The 24,687-nt window shown below is 37.7% G+C and overlaps 1 protein-coding gene across 3 annotated transcripts in view; it reads right to left on the bottom strand.

Moving 5' to 3' along the window:
* HPSE2 (heparanase 2 (inactive)) overlaps positions 1 to 24,687 on the bottom strand; it is a 573,943-nt gene that overhangs the window by 522,623 nt on the left and 26,633 nt on the right. The window lies entirely within an intron of this gene.

Here is a 24,687-nt window from a genome sequence, read left to right on the forward strand (position 1 = left end):
ATATGACAGAATTTATAAGCTACCAGCATTTTCATCAAAGTGAAGAGATTCAGAAATAATAAACCTGAAGGGTCTCCTACTTCATGATGCATCCTACAAGTTTCTCTGGTCATCTCCAAATTCTCTGGAGATTTCTGTTTCTTAGCTTTCTCTGACCTCATTTAAGATTCTCACTCCTCCATTCCCCTTCTCAGCTCACATCCAGGACTTATGTGCCTCCTGGTCCCTTTACTTAACACATTTTACCATGGAGAAAAATAATACGACCTTGCCTGAATACTAGTGACTATGAAGGTCATTCCCTCTACTTCAGGCTGTAGGACTGGGTGATAGCACCAGCATGTGTATTCAGGATACTTGGCCTGTTTTCAAATTTACCCCCCACCCAGCCCATTCAGCTCAAATGAAAGCTGCCATTCTGTGGTATAGCTGCTTAGGACTTCTACTGCTATTTTTCATGTACCTCTGAGTATATTCAGACTCATTAATTGCCCTTTAAATATATAAAGTATATAAAAGTATTTTGTGGGTCACTGAAGAAAGCAAGAGTAGGGCTAGAGTCACTTTGGAGAACTGCCTCTTTCCCAATTATTTTCCTATTAGTGATAGGCTGCCTTTCACACTTCAGTATGATTTTCACTCAAAGCATATGTATTCTCCAGAAAACAGCCCTTCTCAAAAACAAACATTCATCTAGAATGCTGCCCAAAAAGCAAGGACCTTTTATGTCCTGAAGTAACTTGTTTATTTTTACAAATTAAAAGATAACTCAGCTGATTATCATAGGGACAAATGATATTATCAGCAGCAATCGGAATGACAACTCTAGAAACTTTCAAGTTTTACGTAACAAACTGAAGGATTTTAGGGAAAAAAAGTGCTAAAAATAAAAAAACTGCTCTGCCACTACTGACACCAACGGCTTTGGAAAAGAAAAACTAATGCCCATGTCAATGGTACCAATAGGAAAGTTTTGGCTCTTTAAGCAATATCAATGACACCTAAGAGAAAATAGGGCATGTGACATGCAGGGCTGATCATCACTCTGTGCAAAAGATTTTCAAACACATCAAAAGAGCCCTAAAAGAGAAGATCAGATATAAAAACAAACCCATGACAACTTCTTCTACCTTCTGAGCATTAAGATGTGTGGTTGACAAAGATTAGCCAGATGTAAGAATGGTCCTCACTCATTCTTAGATAAAAATAGAGGAGCTGGTTGGAAATAATGCAATATTTATGCCTAAACATATTTATACTAATTTCTAGGATGTAGGCAATAAGGTGCACGCATTTAACAATCAAGTAAGTAATAATCTCATAGATTTTCTGAGCCTTGAATAAAAAATTAGAATAAATTTAAGAATACACTCTAGTTTATAAGATCATCAATAGAAGGTAAGAGGAATAATGAATACAGTATACATCTATTTAAGTTACACTCTGTAAAATTTTTTAAATACAGTGTACCATTGAATTCTTCCAACCATCAATGAAAGCAGACGTTGTTGACTAGCTGACCCAAATCCTAAACACAATCCCTTCTCCTTTGCCTTCCTCTACTACAGAGACTGAAGAGCTAAAATATATAATTCCCCAGCTTTCCTTGAAGCAAAGAGTGGCCATGTAACATGCTTCTGGCCAATGAGCTGCAGGCACACATCAGTAGTAGGACCTCCCTGGCCAAATTAAAAGACAGAACTTCACTAAGACCAGCTTTTTTTCCTTCAGCCCTTTAGTCCTTCCTATTCTTTATGCCTAAAACACAAAGTTATAGTAGCCATTTTGTGGCAATGAATCAGGAAGCAAGAGGGCAAAGGTCTTATGCACTAAGGATGGTGAACAGGAAGATGGGAAGAGCTTAAGTCCCCTAACGTCATTATTGAGCTACCATACTTGTGCTAGACTGCCTATCTTTTGTTTCTTGTTATGTAACATGAAAGCACTATTTGTATAAACCATTAACAGTCAGTCATGTATTTTTGAAATCCTAATCTGTTTTGTAATCCTAAATGATAATGAGTAATATTATTATCCCTAATTTATATATGGAAAAACTGAGGTCCACAAAGCATAAGTGACTTGCTCAAGTTCACATATCATGGTCAGTCCCCAAATCCAGAAATTTTCAAAGCCAAATCCACTGATCTTTCCAGAAGTTACTCCTATATAGAAACTCAAAAACTTAATAGTAAAGTATGGTAAACAGTAAAACTGAGGAAATAGAAAGAAAACCTTTTTATACTATACAGTAGCATACCACAGCTGATCTATCCAGAAAAGAAATATGGATGATACTTTCCCAAAAAAACATTACAAAACTCATACCAAAATATACTACAAAGAGGAAAAAGAGGTTTCAATTATCCTGATATCTTCTAATAGAAGTCTAATTCAAAGGGTAGAATATCTACTAAACTCTCTATTTCCTATCTAACAAATGTATTGCGCAGAAGGTAGAAGCAGCATAATTACAACTGATATCCTCAACATCATTTAAGCCAGAACCTTGAAATAAAGTGAACAAATTACCTAATATTAAGAATAGTAAGAAAAGAAAACAATGGGCATGGCCTAACAAATGTCATAGACTTTAAAAAGTACATTTCAACAATGTTTGGGGAAAACATAGATTTGCAATATAAAATTTTTTATTGAGGTATAGTTGATTTACAATATATATTAATTTCAGGTCTACAAAATAATGATTCAATATTTTTATAGATTATACTCCATTTAAAGTTGTTATAAAATATTGGCTATATTCCCTGTGCTCTACAATATATCCTTGTGGCTTATCTATTTTATATATGGTAGTCTGTAACTCTTAATCCCCGTCCCTATTTTGCCCCTCCCTGCCTTCCCTCTACCTACTAGTAACCACTAATTTGTTCTCTATATCTGTGTCTTTTTGTTTTGTTATATTCATTCTTTTGTTTATTAGATTATTCTACATATAAGTGATAACATATAGTATTTGTCTTTCTCTGACTTATTTCACTAAGCATAATACTCTCCAGGTCCATCCATGTTGTTGCAAATGGCAATATTTCATCTTTTTATGGCTGAGTAATATTCCACTGTTCTATCAACAGATGAATGGATAAAGATGTGATGTGATATACACACACACACACATATAATCTCACATGTGACTGACCCCCTGTCGGTCATATGACTTATAAATATTTTTTTCCCATTCAGTAGATTGTCTTTTCATTTTCGCAATGGTTTCCTCTGCTGTGCAAAAGCTTTCTAAGTCCATTTGTTTAGTTTTGCTTTTGTTTCCCTTTATCTTAGGAGACAGATCCAAAACATATTGCCATGATTAATATCAAAGAGTGTTCTGCCTATGTTTTCTTCTAGGAGTTTTATGGTTTTCAATCTTACATTTAGGTCTTTAATCCATTTTGAATTTATTTTTGTATATGGTGTGAGAAAGTAGTCCAGTTTGATTCTTTTGCATGTAGCTGTCCAGTTTTCCCAGCACCACTTATTGAAGAGAGTGCTTTTCCCCATTGTATATTCTTGCTATTTTTGTCATAGATTAATTGACCATAAATGTGTGGGTTTATTTCTGGGCTCTCTATTCTGTTCCATTGATCTATGTGTCTGTTTTTGTGTAGGTACCATTCTGTTTTGATTACTGTAGCTTTGTAGTACAGTCTGAAGTCAGGGCATAATATCTCTGGATCTGTTCATCTTTCTCAACATTGCTTTGGCTGTTCAGGGTCTTTTGTGTTTCCATACAAATTTTAAAATTGTGTTCTAGTTCTGTGAAAAAAATGCCATTGATATTTTGATAGGGATTGCATTGAATATATAGATTGCCTGGGGTAGTATGGTCATTTTAACAATAATGATTCTTCCAATCCATGAACACGTAATATCTTTTCATCTGTTTGTGTTATCTTCAATTTCTTACAAAAGTGTCTTATAGTTTTCTGAGTACAGGTCTTAGGTAGGTTTCTTCCTAGGTATTTTATTATTTTTGATGTGATTGTAAATGGGATTGCTTCCTTAGTTTCTGTTTCTGATAGTTCATTGTTATATAGAAATGCAAAGATATCTGTATATTAATTTTGTATCCTGCAACTTTACCAAATTCATTGATGAGCTCTAGTAGTTTTCTGGTGGTGTCTTTAGGATTTTCTCTGTACAGTATCATGTCATCTGCAAACAGTGACAGTTTTACTTCTTCTTTTCCAATTTAGATTCCTTTTATTTCTCTTCCTTCTCTGGTTGCTGTGGCTAGGACTTCCAAAACTATGTTGAACAGAAGTGGTGAGAGTATCTAGGCATGCTTCTGGCCCATACAAGTCGATATATAGAATTAACCATCACAGTGACATTCTGGAAAAGGCAAACCTATTGTGCAGTAATCAGATCAGTGATTGCAAGAGAAACGGAGATTATTGAACACAAAAGGATATGAGGGAAGTTTGGGGGAGGTGATGGAATGTGCCATATTTTTATGTGGTGGTACTTACACGACCACATAGGTCTGTCAGAACTCATTGAATTGTACACATAAATTGGGTGAATTTCCTTATATGTAATTATACCTCAATAAACATGAATTTTTTTTTAAAAAGTGGTGAGAGTAAACATCCTTGTCTTGTTCCTCATCTTAGAGGAAATGTGTTCAGCTTTTCACCATTGAACATGATGTTAGCTATGAGTTTGTCATAAATGGTCTTTACTGTGTTGAGGTATGCTCCCTCTATGCTCACTTTCTAGAGATTTTTTATCATAAATGGATGTTGAACTTTATCAAAGCATTTTGTGCATCTATTGAGATGACCATATGGCTTTTATCCTTCAATTTGTTAATGTAATGTATCACTTTGATTGATTTGCAAGTACTGAAAAATCCTTGCATCCCTGGGATAAATCCCACTTGATTATGGTGTATGATCCTTTAATATAATGCTGGATTCAGTTAGCTAATATTTTGTTGAGGACTTTTGCATCTATGTTCATACAGTTAACTATTGTAACTTTCTTTTTTTGTGGTTATCTCTGTCCAGTTTTGGTACCAGGGTGATGCTGGCCTCATAGAATAAATTTCTAAGTGTTCCTCTCTCTGCAAATTTTTGGAATAGTTTCAGAAGGATGGGTTTTAACTCTTATTTAAATGTTTGGTAGAATTCACCTATGAAACCATCTGGTCTTGAACTTTTTATTACAATTCAATTTCATTACTGGTAATTGGTCTGTTTCGTATTTTCTATTTCTTCCTGATTCAGTTGGGAGACTGTACATTTCTAGAAATTTGTCCATTTCTTCTAGGTTGCCCATTTTATCAGTGTATAATTGTTCATAGCAATCTTTTATGATCCTCTCTATTTCTGGGGTGTCAGCTGTAAACTTCTTTTCCATTGCTGGTTTTACTGATTTGGGCCCTCTCTTTTTCTTGATGAGTCTAGCTGAAAGTTCATCAATTTTTTTTATCTTTTCAAAGAACCAGCTCTTAGTTCCATTGAGCTTCTCTACTTTTTGTTGGTCTCTATTTCATTTATTTCTGCTCTGACCTTTATGATTTCTCTCCTTCAACTAAATTTGGGTTTTGTTTGTTCTTCTTTTTCTCGTTCCTTTAGGTGTAAGGTTAGTTTGTTTCTTTGAGATTTTTCCTCTTTCCTGAGGTAAAGCTTGAATCACTATAAACTTCCCTCTTAGAACTGCTTTTGTTATATCCCATTAATTTTGGAACACTGTTTTCATTTTTACTTGTCTCCAGGTATTTTTTTAATTTCTTCTTTGATTTCTTCAGTGATACATTGCTTGTCTAGTAGCATACTGTTTACCTTCCACGTTTGTGTTTTTCCCTTAACTACTTATAGTGGATATAGATGATTTTACTATTTTTGTCTTTTAATCTTCCCACTTGCTTTGTATGTCGTTGACTTACTACACTTACTATATATTTGCCTTTACCAGTGAATTTTTTCTTTTCATAATTTTCATGTTTCTAGTTATGACCTTTTCTTTTTCACTTAAATTTAACAGTTTTGTAAAGTTGATTTTGTGGTGCTGAACCCTTTTAGTTTCTGCTTGTCTGTAAAACTTTTGATGTCTCCAAATCTGAATGAAACCCTTGACAGATAAAAGAGTATTCTTGGTTGCAGGTTCTTCCCTTTCATAATTTTAAATGTATCATGCCATGTCCTTCTGGCCTACAGAGTTTCTGCTGAAAATTCAGTTGACAGCCTTATGAGAGTTCCCTTGTATGTAACTTGTTGCTTTTCCCTTTCTGCTTTTAATAGTCTTTATTTATCTTTAATTTTTGCCATTCTAATTACAATGTGACTTGGTGTTGTCCTTTTGGGTTGATCCTGTTTGGGTCTCTCTGTGCTTCCTGGACCTGGATGTCTGTTTCCATTCCTAGGTTAGGGAAGTTTTCAGCTGTTAAGTCTTCAAATATGTTCTCTGCCCTTTTCTCTCTCTCTTCTCCTTCTGGGACCCTACAATGTGAATGTTAATACACTTGATGTTGTCTCAGAAGTCTCTTACACTGTCTTCATTTCTTTTTTTTTTCTTTTCTGTTCAGCTTCAATAATTTCCACTACCCTGTCTTCCAACTCACTAATCTGTTCCTCTGTATCATTTAAACTACTGTTGATTCCTTCTAGTGTATTTTTTACCTCAGTTATCGTATTCTTCATCCCTGTTTGGTTCGCCTTTATATTTTCTAACTCTTTGTTTAAAACTTCAAACTTCTCATACTATTGATCCATTCTTCTCCTGAGTTCTTTGACCATCTTTATAATCATTATCTTGAATTCTTTATTGGGTAGATTGCCTATCTCCACTTTACTTATTTCTTCTTCTGGGGTCTTATTTTGTTCTTTCATTTGGAACTTGTTCCTGTTGCCTCATCTTGCCTAATTTGCTGTGTTTTGGGGGTTTTTTGTTTTTGTTTTTTTGCGGTATGTGGGCCTTTCACTGTTGTGGCCTCTCCCATAGTGGAGCACAGGCTCCGGACGTGCAGGCTCAATGGCCATGGCTCACGGGCCCAGCCTCTCCACGGCACGTGGGATCCTCCCGGACCGGGGCACAAACCCATGTCCCCTGCACCAGCAGGCGGACTCTCAACCACTGTGCCACCAGGGAAGCCCTGCTGTTTTTATTTCTATATATCTGGTAGGTTGGTTACATTTCCCAGCCTTGGAGAAGTGGTCTTTTGTAGGAGGCATCCTATGCATCCCAGCAGCATACTCCCCTCTGGTCACCAGAACCATATGCTCTAGGCATGCCCCCTATGTGGGCCGCATGGGTCCTTCTGTTGTGGACGGCGGACCGCTGTGGGCAGTCTTGTAGGCATGGCTATCCACAGTTCAGTTGGTTGCCAGGCCCTGCCTTATGTGGAGGTTGCTAGCTGCTGGTTGAGAAGCTGGGTCACAAGGTGGCTGTCTGTGGAACCCTGGGGGGTCCTGGGGCTAGTGCTGGTTCACTGGTGGGCACAGCCAGGTTCTGGAGTTGGTGGCTGTGAGACCTGGGTTCCTGGATCTAGTGTGTCCTGCCAGTGGGTGGGGCTGGTTCCTGACACAACTGGCTGCAGGTTCTAGGGTGTCCCAAAGCTGGTGTTGGCCTGCTGATGAGTGGAGCTGGATCATGAAGTGGCTGGCTGAGGAGTCTAAGGTATCTCAGAGCTGCTGTTGGCCTGCTAGTGGGTGGGGCTGGGGTCCAGAGGATCCCAGGGCTGGTATCAGCCTGCTGGTTGACATGGTCAGGGCCCAGGGGGTCCAGAGGTGACTGCTGGCTTACTGATGGGCAGAGCCGACTCCTAGGATCTCTGGCTGCAGGGCCCTGGCATTGGTGCTGGCCCACTGGCAGGCAGCCAGCTCCTGATGCAGCTGGCTAAGTCCAGGGTGTCCCAAAGCTTGTGGCTTGCTTGTGAGTGGGGCCAGATCCCAGGACAGCTGGCTGAGGGGCCTCAGGTGTCTCAGAGCAGGGGTTGGCTGCCTGGTGGGTAGGCTGGGACCTGGTACAGCAGGCTTCAAGGCTATGGTGGTCCTGGGACTGGTGTCCACCTGCTGATGGGTGGAGTTGGGGCCCAGGGGATCCTGAAGCTGGTGCTCACCCATCGGTGGGTGAAGCTGGGTCCTGGGACTAAAGCCAGCCGACTGGCAGGCAGAGCTGAGTTATGGGGTCGCCAGCTGAAAGGCCCAGGGGTCCTATAGCTGGTGTCAGCCCACTGATGGGTGGGGCCAAGGCCCTGGGAGTTTGGGGGCTAATGTTGGCTCACTGGTAGATGGAGCCATGTCCAAGATATCTGGCAGCAGGGCCCTGGAGGTCCAGGAGTTGGTATTGGCCCATTGGTGGGTTGGGCTGGTTGCAGGGTCCAGGGTGTCCCAGAGCTTATTCCAGCCTGCTGGTGGGTGGGCTGGGTCTTGCCATGCAGACTGCAAGGCTGCAGTGGCCCTGGGGCTGGTGTTGGCCCACTGATGGACAAAGCTTGGTCCCGGGGTCTCTGGCCTTTGCAGGGCCCTGGGTGTCCCAAGGTTAGTGCCTGCAACAGAAGTGTGTCAGGCCCAGTTCTCAGCCCTCTGGTGGACATGGTCTTGTCCCAGGGTGGCTGTGGGCTTAGGGGATCTTAAGGCAGCCTGCCTGCTGGTGGATGGGGCTGTGTCCCTGCCCAGCTAGTTGCTTGGCCTGAGGCATTCCAGTACTGGTACCAATAGGCTGGGAGTGGGGCCAGGTCCCAGTGCTAATAAGCTAGAGGGAGAATTCCAAATTGGTGTTTGCCAGCACCAGTGTCCACATGGTATAACGAGCTCCCCAAAATGGCTTCTGCCAGTGTCTATGTCCCCAGGGTGAGCTCCAGTTGCCTCCTGCCTCTCCAAGAGGCTCTCCAAGATGAGGAGGTGGGTCTGACCCAGGCCTCCTTTCAAATTACTGTTTCTGCCCTAGGTCCTGGAAGGTGTGGGATATTGTGTGTGTCCTTTAAGAGTGGGGTTTCTATCTCCCACAGCCCTCTCAGTCTTCTGAAAGTAAGCCCTGCAAGCCGTCAAAGCCAAACATTCTGGGGGTTCATCTTCCCAGTACAGGACCCTCAGGCAAGGGCTCAGACCCATGGCTCCTTGGGAAGAACCTCTGAAATTTTATTTATCCTCCCCTTTATAGGTCACCCACCCAGGGGTATGGGTCTTGACCATACCACAACTCCACCCCTCCTGCCCATCTTATTGTGGTTCTTTCTTTATAGCTTTAGTTGCAGAAGATCTTTTCAGTTAGATTCTGGTCTTTCTCATCAATAGTTGCTCTGTAAATAGTTGTGATTTTGGTGTGTCCATGAGAGAAGGTGAGCTCAGGGTCTTCCACCATCTTGGTCAAACTCCCTATAGACTCTTTATTTAACCCTAATCTGTTTGAAATTGTATTAAAGACTAGATAAACACAAAGCAAGGACACTTATCAACAATGTACAAGGCCACAGGTCCAGGAAAAGAGTTAATATCATAGATAGTAGACTCAAAATTCAAAATTATCTTGGGACCCTAGAAACTAAGAGTGAAATCTCCAAAATGTAGGGTGAAGACATGAACACAAAGTACTGCATTTATACTGAAAGTTAATTACATAGATGGGAAGACCAAATCAGACAGAAGTTTGAATATTTAAGATCTTATTAAGATCTGTAGGTTTTAGTTGAATATAAGCTTAATATAAGTCAGTGATATGCTACCAAATATGATATTACTGTAATCAGGATTAATGCAATCAGACTAAATTAATAGAACTAGAATATACAGAATATAGGAGGTAACATGGCCACACTGCATTCTATGCCAGCCAAGGGCAGCATAGTGAAGAGTTGGAGTTAAACAAACCTAGGTTCAAATTCTGGCTTAAAGGTCACTTGTTAGTTGCAAAAGTGACAGACAAAAGCACCTCTGTATGCCTCAATTTCTTCATCTACTGCTATTGTAGAGATGTAGAAGACTTAGCACTATGCATGCAACATAATAAGAGCTCTATAAAGGGTAGGTATTATTATTGTTATTAGTATGGTACTTGTGGTATTATTCACTTCCAGCTGTAATAGTCTCAGCAGTATACTAATCATTTGGAGTGCATCCAAAGAAAAGCACCAAGAGAGGAAATAATTTTATTTTTCAAATAGCTGAAAAAACTGAGAGTGTTAACCTTGGCAAAGAAAAAACTAAAGAAGAACTGCTTTCATACATAAGAGACTTATTCTGTGTAAATCCAGAAAGCCAAACATTATAGGAATAACCAAAAGACATACTATTCAATTACACATAAGAAAACTGTAGCAACAGAAGTTGTCCTATAAGGAAAAGAGCTACTTGAGGATGGAGTTTCCTCATAAAACCTCCATACAGTTTTCCACAGTGGTTGCACCCGTTTACATTCCCACCAAAGTGCAGAGGTTTCCCTTTCTCCACACCCTCACCAACAGTGTTATTTCTTGTTGTTTTTTTTTTTATTATAGCCATTCCAACAGATATGAGGTGATATCTCATTGTGGTTTTGATTTGCATTTCCCTAATGATTAGTGATGTTAAGCATTTTATCATGTACCTGCTGGCCACCTGTACATCTTCTTTGGAAAAATGTCTCTTCAGATCTTCTGTCCATTTTTTGATCAGATTTTTTGGGGGTTTTCTGTTTGTTTGTTTGTTATAGAGTTATAAGAGTTCTTTATATATTTGGGATATTGACCCCTTATCAGATATATTTGCAAATATTTTGTCCCATTCAGTAAGTTGCCTTTTCATTTTGTTGATGCTTTCCTTTGCTGTGCAAGACAAAATTATTTTTAAGACAAGAAATATTACTGGAGACACATAGAGACAGATCATAGTGATAAAAGAGTCAATATATTAGGAAGATATAACAACCATAAATGTATATACAAATAACAAGTGAATTCCAAAATACATGGAGCAAAATCTGACTAAATTGCAAGGGGAATTTAACAATTATAGTTGGAGATTTCACTACTCTGCTCAGTATTTGATGGAACTACACAGAAAAACAGTAAGAGTATCAAAGGTATGAAAAATACTATCTACCAATTTGACCTACTGACATTTATAGAATATACCAAACTCCCTCATATCCCCCCCCACTGGCTTGTCCTATAATTTCCCTGATTTAATCAACCATATATTTTCCTAATATTCTAGTCTCTGATCCCCACTCACTTTGTATTCCTCTCTCTCTCCCTTTCCCTTCAAGTCCTCCCATCATTTTTTTTAAAGCACTTCCTTACTTTCTAACACTGCAAGTGTTCCAGGATCACCTTGTATTTTCCCTGCTCCAGTTCTGGAATCATACACTTCTCCAAGGAGCCCTGGTTCCTTTTGAGAATAGTATTTAAAAATCAAGATCTGGGGCTTCCCTGGTGGCACAATGGTTGAGAGTCCGCCTGTCAATGCAAGGGATGCGAGTTTGTGCCCCGGTCCGGGAAGATCCCGTATGCTGTGGAGCGGCTAGGCCCGTGAGCCATGGCTGCTGAGCCTGCGCGTCCATAGCCTGTGCTCCGCAACAGGAGAGGCCACAACAGTGAGAGGCCCGCGTACTGCAAAAAACAAAAACAAAAACAAAACAAAACAAAACAAAACAAAAAAAATCAAGATCTGGGCACAACATGTGCTTGTTGCTATCGGGGTATCACTACTTCTAGGTCCTCTCAGTAGACACAGATAGGAGGTGTATATGTACATACTAACTGAAATATGCCCACATGTCTATATTTATTTCTGTATCTATCTATCTGTATAACCATTAAAAGGGGGAAAAAACGGAATACATTAGTTCACACTGACATCTCCAAATCCAATCCAGTACCAAAGGGTTCATTCTAGAATTCCCATTTGCTTGTCATTTCTTTCTCTAATAGTGAGAAACCTGCTTGTCATCAATTATATTTACTTACTTGTTCAACAGCAGTAAAAAAAAAAATGCAGTTTCAGAATTGCTATTCCATACTCCTATGAAAAACAAATTTATCAACTACAGTACAGTGTTTCTGTTCAGTACTTTTTTCATTAGCCTTCCAGAATCCAGTCAAAGTAAAGCATCTTATTTAAAATCCTTTCTTCTCCGAGCATTTAGTGTGGTTGTGTCATTCACTGTAACAGAATTAAGATTCACTTGTAAATCCACATTCCATCTTTAGTTTCCCACCATCCTGGTTGATTATTTTAAATTTGAGGACAGTAAATTTCACTCTTTGTGGTGTAAAATTTCTATGAGTTTTGACAATTGCATAGGATCAAGTATCCATTAGCACATCACCACACAGAACAGTCTGATTACCCAAGAAGCTCCCTCATGCCACCCCTTCATTATCAATCCCTTTCTCCACTCTCACCCCTAGCAAACTGATCTGTTGTTTTTTGGTTTTGGGTTTGTGTCCCAAAACCAAAATAGCTTCGTTTTTTTCAGAATGTCATATCAATGGAATCATGCAATATTTAGCCTTTGGGATATGTCTCCATCCACTTAGCAAAATGCATTTAGGATTCATCCATGTTGCTGTGAATCAATAGTCCATTCTTCTTTAATGCTGAACGGTATTCCACTGAATGGATGTACCACTCTTTGTTTACCCATTCATCCACATATGGCTTTTTCTGTGAACATAAGTTTTCAATCGACTTGGGTAAATTTCTAAGAGCAAGACTAGAAGGTCATATGGTAAGTGTATGTTTACCTTTATAGGAAATTGCCAAACTATTTTCCAAGGTAGGTATACTAATTTGCATTCTCACCAGCAATGTATGAGAGTTCTTATTGTTCCACATCCTCAACAGCACTCGGTATTGTCAGCTTTGTTTGTTAGATATTCTAATAGATTTGTAGCGGTATCTCATTGTGGTTTTAATTTCCATTCCCCGATGATAATGATGTTGAACATATTTTCATATACTTACTTTCCATCCAAATATCTTCTCTGGTGAAGTATCTGTTCATATCTTTTGTCCATTTTGTAATTCAGTCTCTAATTTTTTTAATTTTAAGAGTTCTTTATAAGTTCTGGATGTAACTCTTGCATCAAATGTGTGATTTTTAAAAATATTTTCTTCCAGTCTGTGGCTTCACTTTTTCATTCTCTTTACAGGGTATTTCAGATTTCACAGAGCAAGTTTTTGATTTTGATAGTCTAATTTATGAATTTTTTTCTTTTATGGATCATACTTTTGATATTGTTATTTTAAAACTTTTCACTAATTCCAAAGCCACACAGATTTCTCCTACTTTTTCTTCTAGAAATTGTATAAGTTTTGTGTTTTATATTTAAGTATAGGATCAATTTTGAGTTAACTTCTGTATAAAGTACAAGATATATATCAAGGTTCATCTTTCGCAGAACTTCCAACTGTTCCAGTGCCATTTATTGAAAAGACTTCCTTTCTCTTGAATTGCCTTTGCATCTTTGTCAAAAATAAGTTGACAACATTTGTGTGCATCTATTTCTAAGCTCTCTATTCTGTTCCACTGATCTATGTGTTTTTCCTTTACCAATACCATACTCCCTTGATTACTATAGCTTTATAATAAATCTTGAAATCAGGTAATGTGAATCTTTCAACTTTGTTCTTCTTTTTCAGAATTTTTTTTGCCTATTCTAATTCTTGTGTGTGTCTGTGTGTATTAGAATATATATGTACATATATTATATATATATATGTGTGTGTGTGTATATAGATATATAAAGATGGAATGTAGATTTACAAATGAATCTATTACAATGAATGACACAACCACACTAAAGGCTTGGAAAAGAAAGCAGCTAACCTAAGTAGCTTTATTTTGACAAGAGATTATTATATATGTGTGTGTGTGTGTGTGTGTGTGTATACATTCACACATACACCTATAGAAGAGTTTTCTTTGGTTTTCTATATTGAGTTAAATATATTGATCACATATTAGGGAGAACTGATGTCTTAACAATATTGAGTCCTCTAATCCACGAACGTGTTATCACTCTCTCTCTTCATTTATTTGACTTCTTTCACCTCTGTTTTATAGTTTTCAGCATAAATATTCTGCATATATTTTGTCAGATTTATACCTTTTGGTGCTATTATAAATGGTATTTTTGGGAATTTCAGATTCCGATGTTCATTCTACAGAAACGTGATTCACTTCTGTACATTAACATGCTATCCTGCAGCCTTGGTAAACTCATTGTTAGTTCTAGGAATTTTTTATCGATTCTTTGGGTTTTTCTAATGTAGATTATCATGTTATCTGCAAATAGAGACAGTTTTATGTCTACCTTTCCAAACTGCATGCCTTTTATTTCTTTGTCTTGCCTTATTGCACTATGTGCAAATATGATGTTGAATAGGAGTGGTGAGAGTGAACACCCTGCCTTCTTCTCAATCTCAGATGGATAATATTCCAGTCTTTCATTATTAAGAATGATGTTACTGTAGCATTTTTATAGATGCTTTTTATCAGGTTAGGGAAGTTCTTTACTCTTCCTACTTTACCAAGAGCCTATATCATGAATGAATGTTAAATTTTATCAAATGCTTTCTCTACATACATTGAGATGATCAACCTGTTAAGTAAGTTAGACACCACACACACACACACAGCTTGTAGGAGTTTAGGAGTTTAAACTGCATTAAATTTATAAATTAATTTCAAGACAATTTCAAGATATTTAGTCTTCCTACCCATGACATTTTGCATCTCCATGTAAACCTTCTCTTATGTTTTTCAAAAAAGCTTTACAATATCCTCTATTTAAATTTGGTGCAACATTTCTTAAATATGTTCAAAGGTACTATGGCTTTTAATTTTATAAAGAGTACCATTTTTATCATATATTCTAATTTTTGTACCTAGTTTATAAAAATGCAAATGGTTTTGCTATATAGAGCTTGAATCCAGCAATCTTGATGAACTCTCTTATTATTTCTAGCCATCTGTGACTTGAAGTTTATGAATTCACTAGGTAAATAATTACACATCTGCTAATAAAAACAAGGTTGCTTATTCCTTTTTAATTCGTATATATTTTATTTATTTACTTTTCTTATTTGTTGGAAGACACAGAACTCTTGCATTTCTGCTTACCTTACAATCAGAGACACTGGCTGCCTTTTTCCCAGGTTATCTTTTCAAAGATGTTTGTATATTAAACAGTCTTAGAAGATAGAGATAGGGCCTCCCTTCAGAGCAAAGGCGAGGCATGCTTAATGCCCAATATAATAAAGATAATATTTCCCTCCAGAATAAAGGGCAGGCCTGTTACTTCTCACTATAAACGATTCAGGTTTCCTAATCTCAGGGTTATCCTCCTGTTATATAACCCACTGCATGTTCAAGTATCACCTAGCAGTCTTCCTGTTGTCCTATGGGAAATGGGACTCAAGAAAGCAATGCAAAACATTTGCTGATAATCTGGCCACTGCTATTGCTGTAAAAAATAAACCCCTTTGTGTCTGACACAGGAGTTTCATATCTTTTGCCAGCATCCATGAAACTGGCAGGCTACCTTGTTGGCTTGCAAGTAGCTTAAAACTTCAGAACCTTCAAAGTTCTTGACATTATTCTGCTGACTAGAACCTCCAGCACAATGGTGACCTGCGGGCATTGTTGTCTTCTTCCTGATTTTAAAGAAAATGCTTCTAACAATTTACCATTAAGCATAACAATTGATTTAGATTCTTGGTGGATACTCTTTTTCATGTTATGAGAAGTGGTTAAAAAAATTCCTAACCCACTTAACTTGGGAAACTGCTACCTTAGTGGCCTAAAAAGAGTTGAGGCACAGCTCTCAAAAGTGGCTCTCATTAGAATCAAAAATAGGAAAGAAATCCCTAGGAGGGAGCTACTGAGATATCATGTAAGACAGTTCTTTATGTCCTGCCCTGCAGGACATTTTACATTCTTGGCCTCAACCAACAAGATACCAGTAGCATCCCTAGTCTCAGTGATTGAACCCCCTCTTCCCCCACCAATTTTTTCAAATGTGCTCTAGAGCCAGGGTTGGCAGTCTTTTTCTATAAAGAGCCAGACAGCAAATATTTAGGTTTTGTGGACCATACAGCCTCTGTTGCAACTACTCAAGTCTGCTACTGTAATGCAAAAGCAGCCATAGACAATACATAAATAAATGGTCATGGCTGTGTTCCAATAAAACTTGACAAAAACAAGTGGTGGCAAGATTTGGCCTTCAGGCTGTACTTTGCTGACTCCTGCTCTAGAGAAATGGATAGATCCCATCCCTCAAATTTCACAGATAAGGAAAATGGGGTCAGGGATGAAGTGATTTCTCCAGCATTTTGATTTCACAGCACTTTATATCAAGCAAAGATTAGAACCCAGGCCTCCTAACTACTGGTGCTCTTCCTACTAGGTCACCCAACAGAATAAATGACACCGTGGCAGAATCTGCCTCAGCGAGTATTTTTATCCATTTTTACTAAATGTATGCAAATATATAGGGATACTTGGCAGATGTCCATGAATATTTAAGTCTCTGCTCCAGCTGTCTCCCTCCTCTGTGGTGTGCAGTGTTTCTCTAGTTTTACATCATTCCCAGATGAAAACACCATTGTTCCATTCCAAGAATGTTCATGAAAACATGCAATACAATTGGGTTGAAGGTTGAACCCAGAAGCAGAGACTTTCCACAATAACTCAGCATAAATCATTCATCTGCTAGATATTTCTAAGTCTATCCTCACAGTATTGACCACAGCCCTGATTTTGCATCTGCACAACAGGGCTCATACCCAATCAACCTGAAGTCTATTTTCAAGTGAGAGTCCCTGCAGAACTGGATCTAATATTAATCTATACAAAGTATAAGAATATATAACATCTACTTTTCATTCATCTGCAATTGCTAAGATTACATCCACAAAGATATTTTGTTTGGCCTGATTGATTCTTAACAAAAGTGCTAAATAAATTGCCTCATGGAAGAACTATGTAATAATAAGTAGCTGTTAGCAGTGATACACACAGCTTGAAGTAAAGCAGTTGTTCTCAGAAAAGGACTGGGCTTAGACAAGAAGAGCAACATAATCAGCCTTGGCCAAAACCAAGACATTTTCTGGTTTACTCAATGTATCTGGGGCCATTTTTACCCTCACTTGGTATGACTCACATGTTGGGTAGAAGACTGGACTACATGAACTAAAGTTCTCCCAACTCTAAGATTTAGTTAGTCTAAATTCAGAAAAAGAAAAAAAAAAGAGAGAATGTTACATCCTGGAGAAACCCTCATAGAAGATGAACTCAGGCATGAAGAACAGACAGAAGTTAGATGTAGAAACAGAAGGGAGAGGTGCATGAAAAGATCAATGTAGCTCTGTACAAATGGGCTCCTCTTGTCCTCCTCATATGCAAACAGTAAAACCCACTCAGAAGCTCTAAGGTTATCCCAATAACAAGAAGTGCCTGAAGAGATAACCTTCTAAGAAATGATTTAGAATTTACTGCACCAAAGCAGCAGTAATGATGCCAGTAAGAGCCAATGGTCTGGCATATTTGGTCACTGAGCAGTAATAATCTTAGATGGCAATTTCTGTTCGAATCTGATATATTCAAATATTTTGAGCTAAATAAATGACAGGCAAGGACAGATGCCAACAATTACACTTAATGCATGCTTTCTGATGAAGAGAAGAAATATTTAGGCACTAGAATAGAGTCAGTAGCACTTGCCTTCATTCTGTGCCTGGAAAAACTAACTTAGCTTCTTTGAAAGTTGACCTCCCCCATGATATGGGTAGACTAACGAGGACTAGAACGTTTATATCCTTGGCTTACATCATTTAGGTTTAAGTTCTCCAAAGGGTAATGTGTAATCCAAAGCTGCTAAATGTCAAAGTCAGCCAAAAAACAAAACAGAATTCTAAAGAAATCAAAACAAAGGTTTAGACATCCGAACTTTTGATAAGGATTTGTCGAGCATCATCAGTTCCTTGCCTAACTTGGAAGCAAACCAAATTTCCTCATGTGGATGGCTTTGGAGCCTCCTAGTGGCAGCCACAGGGGACCTACAGAACTCGAGTCCTGGAAAGGACCAGGCTTTCAAGAAAGAGTGTTCGTTATGTGTGTCGGTGATCAATTCACACAAACATATCAGCTCCTACAATGTGCTCAACACACTATATTAAACACCAGGAATGCAAAGATGAATAAATGTTGGTCCCTACCCTCATGGAACTCACAGCCTACTACGCAAACAAGTAAGAATAGAAATAACTCTGAAACAATGTAGTAAGCACTTATAATCTGCATAAATAGGGAAAGAGGATGAAGTCAGGAGTGTGTAATAAAGGGGAATGACTTCTTAGCCCAGTCTTGACTAAAGGATAAGTAGAAGTCTATCTGCTAGAGAATCCAAGTACATATATATTTTCATGCCTTTGCTAATTCCACTTTCTGTTTGGAATATTCCCCCTTTTCCACATATCATACTTAGAATACTAAGACTAGAGTACAGTAGGGTGGAAAGAAATCTGGAGAAAACAGGGTGGGACCAAACTTATAAGTGCCTTTAAAGTTCTAGCTTTATCTTCCAGAGTCTGAAGAGATGTCAGAGGCTCTGAATCAGAGAAATGACCTATTGAAGGTTATTCATGAGAATAACTCTGATAGCAGTATGAAAAATGTATTAGTAGAGCTGGGGAGCAGAGAGACTATTAATATGTCATAATATTCCAAGGGAAAGGTAAGGGCTGGCAGCACAGCAGTAGCAAGAGAGAGGATTCCAGAGTTAAAGACTACTATACCTATGTTAAAGACCTAAGTTAAAGACTACTATACCTGATGGCCAAGTGAATATGGGAGATTAGACTCAGAAAAGAACAAAAAATAGTTCAAAGTTTTCCTTAAGAGACAAGGTAGAGAGTGATGCCTTTAACCAAGGTACGGAACACAGGAGAAGTCAAGAGGATGAGTAATAATGAGGAACTTTAGTAAATTTTATTTGGGGTACAAATTAGATCTAATATCTGTTTAAGAAACACTAGGAAGTGTCTGCAAAACTCCTAACCCTGAAAAAATTATAACCATCTCAAAATAATCAAGAGTTATAACCACTATTAAAATGTTAATTGTTGTTATCTCTTAGTGATATAGGAAAAAGAACAATCACTTCCATTTTCATAAATAACATCCTGAAATTGATCCAGTCTCAGAAGATTAAACTCTCTCTAAACAATGAAAATTTTCTAGCAAAGGTGAACATCTAATTCCCCTTTACTTTTGTCCCCTTTGACTTATCCAAAAATATCCATTTTTCAAGGAACAACCTGAGTTCCACCTTTGCCACAAAGCCTTATCTTACTCCTTCAGACCTTACACATTAACCTATTAGGTTAACATATCTGAACTCTCATAGCACTTAGCATAGATAATATTCTACTACATTGTCCTTTATGATTTGCTGGAGTTTTAAGGTAATTTAGTTGTATTTCTCCAACTATATTTAAGTTCCTTAAGGAGTAAGGCACTGGCCTACTTCTGCTCTCAGCCAGAGGCCAACTAATCCTTATTCCAACTAATCACCTAATCCACCTCCCTTATATCTTACAAATGATAAAACTGGGCCCAGACAAGTTAAATAAGTTGGCCAGTGTTCACAAGTAGATCTCAGACTGAGGCCAGGTACCCAGAGTTCTATTTCCATAACATTTCTATGCTTTCAGATGCCCCATAAATATTTAGTGAGCCACTTGTGCTGTTATGCTTCCTTTTCTATGGGACATGTTTGCATCTTAATATTCAAATATCGAAAGATCCAAATTAATGATTATTTAACAGTGGAATTATAAGCCTCCTGAAAGGCAGCAAGGAAGATATTTGGAGACAGGGAGACATTCTGGGAAACTCAGAATCACATCACAAATTTCAGTATCCAGCCATGTTAGAATGACAGAAGCCAGATTAACCCTTCTTACCTTAAATAACTTTACAAAAGGACCAAGACACATGAAACAATGGTTTCAGACATAAAAACATAAAGCACAGGACAGTGATTCCTGAAGAAGGAAAAACAAACAAGGTGAGCCCTACCGTGCCTGATCTCACGACCTGGAGAGAGCTTTCAGGCTGTAGTACAGAAGGGGGAACCCAAACAGAACTCAGCAGTCTTCCTGAGTTGTTGAGACAGAGTTCAGAGCTAGGAGAGGCCAAGGCAACTAAAATTTACAGAACAGAGTAGAGGAGAGGAAGGAGCTACACAAAGAACATGAGCTCCAGAGATCTGCAGTGGAGTCTCCTGCCGTCCTTGCATATGTGAGAAAACTACCAAGGCAAGGAAAAGAGCCACCAGGAAGGAGTAAGTAAAACAATCACCACAGTACACACAGAGCCAGGAATAATTCATGTTCTGGGCAGCCAGACTGAAAAGACCTCATAACACACAAGGCACTGAGTAAGAAGGGTATAGATATAGAAAGTACTGCCTCAGAAAGGTATTGCCACAATAGAGAAGCCAAATTAGACATAGACTACCCTAACAAAACTTAAAAGAAAGCCTTGAAGAAAAATCAAACTGATCCCAAGGATCTTAACTTCATCTCTCAAAAAGACAAATAATATTTAAAGGAATATCAAAATATCCAGCATCCAACACTGTAAAATTTAAAATGTCTAACATCCAGTTTAAAACTACTATCATACAAATAAACAAGAAAATATAACCGATAAACAGGAGAAAAATCAATAAATATAAACAGACACAGAAATGAGACAGATGATTACGGTGGTAGCCAAAGACATGAAAAAACTATTTAAAAGTATATTTTACATGTTTAAGAAGATAAAAGTAAGCACAGGAGTGAAAATGAGGGATATAAAAGATATAAAAAGAAACAAATTTAATTTCTAGAAATAAAAAATATAGTAAGTGAAATGAAAAGCATATGAATTAGATTATCAGTAACTGAGACACTGCAAAAAATTAATGGCATAAAATGACAGTATAAGGAGAGAAAAAAGACTGAAAAAATTTTAATGGAGCGTCAAAGAGCTATCAGACAATATTAAGCAGCCTAACCTCTGAGTAACTGGTGCCAAAACAGGATGGGAGAAGAAAAGGAAAAAATATTTGAAAAAATAATGGTTGAAACTTCTAAATTAGATGAAAACTATAAACCCAGACAACCCTAAAAAGAAGAAACAGGAAGAACACAACATCAAAGTGCATCACAATCAAATTGCTGAAAAATGGAGATTAAAAGAAAATCTTAAAGATAGACAGAGCAAAAAGACACATTAGGTACAGCAGACTTTTTTTCAGAAACAATGCAAGCCAGCAAGAGAGGACAAGTCAAATACAGATTACCAAAATTAAATGCAAAGAGAAAAAAAAAAAAGAATAACAACAAAAAAAACCCCAGAGAACCCAAGAGCAGAGGAACAATATCAAATGGTATATTATATGCATAACTGGAATCCTAGAAGGCAAAAAAAGGAACAACAGGGCTGAAGAATAATGGCTAAGAATTTTCCAAGATTAGTGACAGACAACAAACCAAGGCCTGGATCCAAGAAACTCAGATAACACTAAACAGGATAAATAACAATAACCAAACACACACACAAACACAAACACACAAACACACACACACACACACACACACACACCCGTAGGCATATCAAAGTCAAAATGCTAAAAACCAAAGACAAAGAGAAAATCTCAAAAGCAGTTAGAAAAAAAAAGATATAATGCTTACAGAGGAAAAAGAATAAGAATTACGGGGACTTCCCAGGCAGTCCAGTGGTTAAAGACTCCACACTTCCACTGCAGGGGGCGCAGCTTTGATCCCTGGTCAGAGAACTAAGATACCGAATGCCGTGCAGCATGGCCAAAAAAATAAAAAATAACAAGAATTACAGCAAACTTCTCATCAGAAACCATGGAAGAAAAATGTATTGAAACCTTTAAAGTGTTAAAAGAAAAGGTCAACCCAGAACCCAGAATTCTATACTATGCAAAAATATCCTTCAAAGGTAAAGGAGAAATACCTTCTCAAACTCACTGTCAGCATACCTACTCTTAAAGAAATGTTAAAGAAAGTACTTGGGCAGAAGGAAAAAAAGAAAAGTGGATGTAAAAAAACAGGTGATGAGTGTCAGAAAAGGAATAAATATTTTTAGTTACTCTAAGATATACCTGAATGATTCAAGGAAAAATAGGAACAACAGATTTTGTGCATGGCATATATTAAAATGAAATTATGATATCGATGGCATGAGGAAGAGGAAGGAGAATATGGTACTTGCACCATACATGTAACTGTGTAATATTAATTGAAAGTAGATTCTGACCACTTAAAATGCACTTTGTAAACCCTAGAACACAAAAAGCACAAATTAGCTTTTAAATAAGTTGGACTTCATCAAATTAAAAACTTCTTTTTTAATTAATGCTTAGCACACTGCTTATCATGGAGTAAGCACTCAATAAATGTTACTACTATTACCAGATGCAGTACCAGGCATGCTGAAAATACATACAAAAACACAATCAGCACTTGCCCTCACAAAACACATGGATCATCCCAGAAAGTTAAGAGAAGGATGGCTTAGTATTATTTAGCAGTGAATCTGGCTCTGAGCTTCCTTTTGTCCTCAAGGCAAAAGTGGAACCTTGTGATGCGTACCTGAATTCAACTAATTGAAGGATGCACGGCTTTTTTTTTAATATTATTTTATTTATTTATTTACTTATTTTTATCTTTTAACACCCCCGCCTTTACCCTTTTACTCTTCAAAAGACGTATTTTAAGAAAATGAAGAGGCAAACTAGATACAGGGGGAAAATATTTAAAAAACAAATATCTGACAAAGGATTTGTATCCAGAATATATTAAAACTCCTACAAGAAAAACAACCCATTTAAAGACAAAAGACTTGAACAGAAATTTCACCAAAGAAAATATATAAGGTGAATAAGTATATATAAAAAATGTTCAATATCATTAGTCATTAGGGAAATGCAAATGAAAACACAATGAGTTACCACTGTACATTCACTAGAATATCTCAAATTTTAAAAACTGACCACATAAATTTTAAAAAAAAGACTGAAAAGAACAAACTACTGAAAAATGGAACAGCATTGATGAATCTCCAAAAAGGGAGATAGAGAGAAGGTGCAGGAAGAAGACATTTTTTACAAAATCATTTGCAAAGGCTGTCACTTTTTCTACCCACTCACAAGGTAACTCCTCACCTAAATCTAATTGAGAGACCCACTAAATACACTTGAAACACCAGCAAATAGTACAATACATTGGAAAAGAGCAATGGTTACTATCTCCTACTGCTTCAGAACTTCAGACAAGAGAAGGCTTAACAAAGCCACTGCAGTAAGGGAAAATTTAGGAGTAAAGGTAGGATTCAAATAGGACTTGGAAGATTGAGTAAATCTGGGGTAGAAAAAGAGCCTTTGAACAAGTGAAATAATTTGTTTAAATATTTTTGGAATATGAAAATGGAAGTTCATTTGCAGAGATGAGAAGCTATCCTTGGAAAAAGCCCCTGAATTTCTTACAGATTAATATGGACTAGTCTTCCTTCATAGCATCCCAATCCTGAGGAGAACTGAAAACTCCACACTCCCTTCTCTCTTCAAGAGTCCTGTTCCCCCACATGACTTTTCCTCCTTTTAACGCAACAAGAGACATCTAACTTTTCTGACACATGCAGCTGGCACCAAAGCAAACCAAGCTGTGGGGTGGCTGACCCAGAATCACTGACGAACATTCAAAGTAAACACGTTTTCAGCCAATCTGGAATGGTATATTTCTAAGAGGACAGAGAGCTCTTAAAATTAACTCATCTAGACAAACTGTCCATCCAATGGAAGTTTTTCAGTAATGAATATCAGACCACAGATCTTCCTGCAGCTGAGCTTGTTTATCATTCAAGGGGGCTGCTTCTTCATGTCTCATGGATAGCTTCATGACTTTTATTTTCACTAGCTTCTGGCTTCTTATATTTGTATAAACAGGCCAAGAAAGCAAAACACACATGAGAGCAAGTTTAAATGGTAGATTCTCCATTTCCCCAAAAAGCAGAGACACCTACCTTTCCTTTTCTACATATCATATAGACAATTGAGGAAGAAAAGATCCATGTTTGGGAGGAAAGGAGAGGCCCTTGTTAAAAAAAACATTGTGCGAAAATTCTAATAAAATGTTCTCTGCTGCAATGTCTGATGACTGCCTAGTGAGGCCTATACACAAAATGACATCAAACCCACATGAATAGCGCAGCTTAAACCTAAGTTAGTATCCTGAAAGAACTCACTTAACTGATGGTACAGATAACCAATTCCATGTCAAGCATGATTTTTTCTGTAGTTTTGTTTGCCTGTTTATTTTTGTTAATATTGAAAATATTCTTCTTAATGAGATCTGACTATGGCTCTAAAGGGGGTAGCATGTGGGTCTTTTTTGAGATAGAGGGAAACCCTTGAAATATCCTAGGAATGTCTTGCCTTCTTCTGAATTAACTGACCACACTGCCTGATGGGGAGTTCTTACTGTTCTCTTAGCCACAGAAGGCTCAAGAGATGCTCTGGCCAGCTTAGGAAGCAAAGAGAGTACCTCCAACCCTCTGAGAACTAGCCTAGGTAAATGTTTCTGTTACTCCATATTTCCCCCAATGCTTGCCTCCCTATGGACTTTTTTCTAACTTCATTCAGTACAGAGTCCTTCCTGT

Source organism: Monodon monoceros, unplaced genomic scaffold (assembly GCF_005190385.1).
Source record: "Monodon monoceros isolate NGI ecotype Baffin Bay Population unplaced genomic scaffold, NGI_Narwhal_1 Super_Scaffold_4, whole genome shotgun sequence".
NCBI lineage: Eukaryota > Metazoa > Chordata > Mammalia > Artiodactyla > Monodontidae > Monodon > Monodon monoceros.